The sequence below is a fragment of the Amblyomma maculatum genome, chromosome 8, assembly GCF_055883805.1.
Source record: "Amblyomma maculatum isolate TAMU_Amacu chromosome 8, ASM5588380v1, whole genome shotgun sequence".
Lineage (NCBI taxonomy): Eukaryota > Metazoa > Arthropoda > Arachnida > Ixodida > Ixodidae > Amblyomma > Amblyomma maculatum.
Genome location: NC_139351.1, coordinates 111,343,788 through 111,345,724, shown reverse-complemented (window position 1 = coordinate 111,345,724; position 1,937 = coordinate 111,343,788).

Here is a 1,937-nt window from a genome sequence, read left to right as displayed (position 1 = left end):
TCAGGTTATAAGAAACTACGTAGTGGAGGGCTCTGGAAATTTCGACCACCTGGGGTTCTTTAACGTGTACTGACATCGCATCACACACGGAGCCCTTAATTGCTTTTCGCCTCCATCGAAAAGCGACCGACGAGTCCGGGACTCGATCCCGCATCCTTGGGCACAGTAGGCGAGCGCCTAGCCACTGCACCACCACGGCGGGGAATTTCTGTTACGACACGGCACTGGTTTAAAGAGGTGAATCTTTTCTCACTATCTGCTTAGTTCCTATGACCTGAAGATAACGATGGACTATGCGCGCATTCAGCGCTGCACTGGCAATAACGAAACAAACCACATTACGAACAGACCATGTAACTTCTTTAAAAAGAAATTGACATACAAAATAACTAACAAACAGGTATGGTATCAACACTATAGCCAAACGGGCGAGTTGGTGGAACATATTGGATGGAAAAACAGAGCGACAGACGAACACGACAGAAAAGGTATGGTATCCTTGATTATAGCCCCATCTTCCTGACACGAAAGAGATGAAAAACGATAGCAAAAAAACAGGGCTTGGAAAAGACTTTGTGAAAAGGCGCAATATATCAGACGTCCCAATAGCAGGAGAGAAAGAAATTTGATAATTCTCCTCGACAAAGTACTCGGGCATAATGTGCCACAAAACAACACTTCAAAGAGAGAATAAAAAAATTTGCGGACAGGTGAAAGAGGCTCACTTATAAATAAAAACAGAGATTGACCTATAGTATGATTATCTAGCTTGTTGCTCTACAGTACTAAAGAGGGGGATAATACAGGTTACGATATATAATGGTTTAGACACCACAGATATCTAATTTGGAAAAAGGCGCGAAGCTGGACAAAGGTCTGACTGGTGCAAGTTTGAGTGCATTTTTCATGCATTTCCTGCATCGAGAGTGCCTACCACGAACTAAAAGCCGCACTATCAGTAAGTATTCCTCGTCATGTTTATAAAGCACTCGGCAAATACGTGGAATGCCGGGCACAGTTCCTTACCTCTCATTGGCATCGTCAGTGGACAGAAAAACGAACAAGAAAACCTTGCCGCAGTTTTCGTGCGAAGATATCGACAAAAGGGAAATAGCACAGAGAATAACGTCTGAACATTCTTACGCAGTACCCCTCCATATGGTCACTATGCGTGGCAGCTAGAGCTATGGAAGGCACAACCGAGATCAGCAAATCAGTAGCTGCGGTTGGCTGCGACCGGCCTCGTGTTTGACAGGGGATCGTATATGACTCGTGCGGTTATTGTGATCATCTAAGCTATGAGAAAACCGCCAGCCGATCGAATACACCAACGGTTTTGGCGTGGTCGATTCGGCCTTGACTTGCTCCCACCAACTCCTTGTAGATCTCGCAGCATTGCCAGCACTTTGTAAAGAGGCAGTAAGTCTCTACTGCGCGTGCGAAATAACCGCTCAAATGACCTTAATCAAAGCGGTGGTTTGGAGCGTACGGCAGTGAGGCGTTTGACCAGTCCAACCAGAGCCGCACTCCACGAAAACCAGTACGTCCGTTGTTCCGAGTCATAGACACGGACGATGCCGGCAAAGGACGATACCCCGTGAGAGGCCTGAAGCCGCCCTGTGTCATGGCTAAATTAAAGTATTAATAATAATATCGTAATTAGCAAAGACGTTGGGAGCGGCCGACTTTTCTCCTGGGACCCCAACCCGCTTCTGGAGCCTCTGCTGCTGCCGACGAGCGAATCCGAGCCAGCAAACCCGGTCGGCGCGCTATGCAAGCAGGCCCGGATCGGCACAGCAGAGCGCTTCGGCTCCGTTAATCTCAGCTGCTGAGCTGAGCAGCCGCGGCGTCAGCCCTGTATCAGCAGCGAGCAGCGCGATGCTATATAACCGGCCGCCGTGGCCGGCACAGGGCAGCACGCTCGGTTGTCCCGGTGT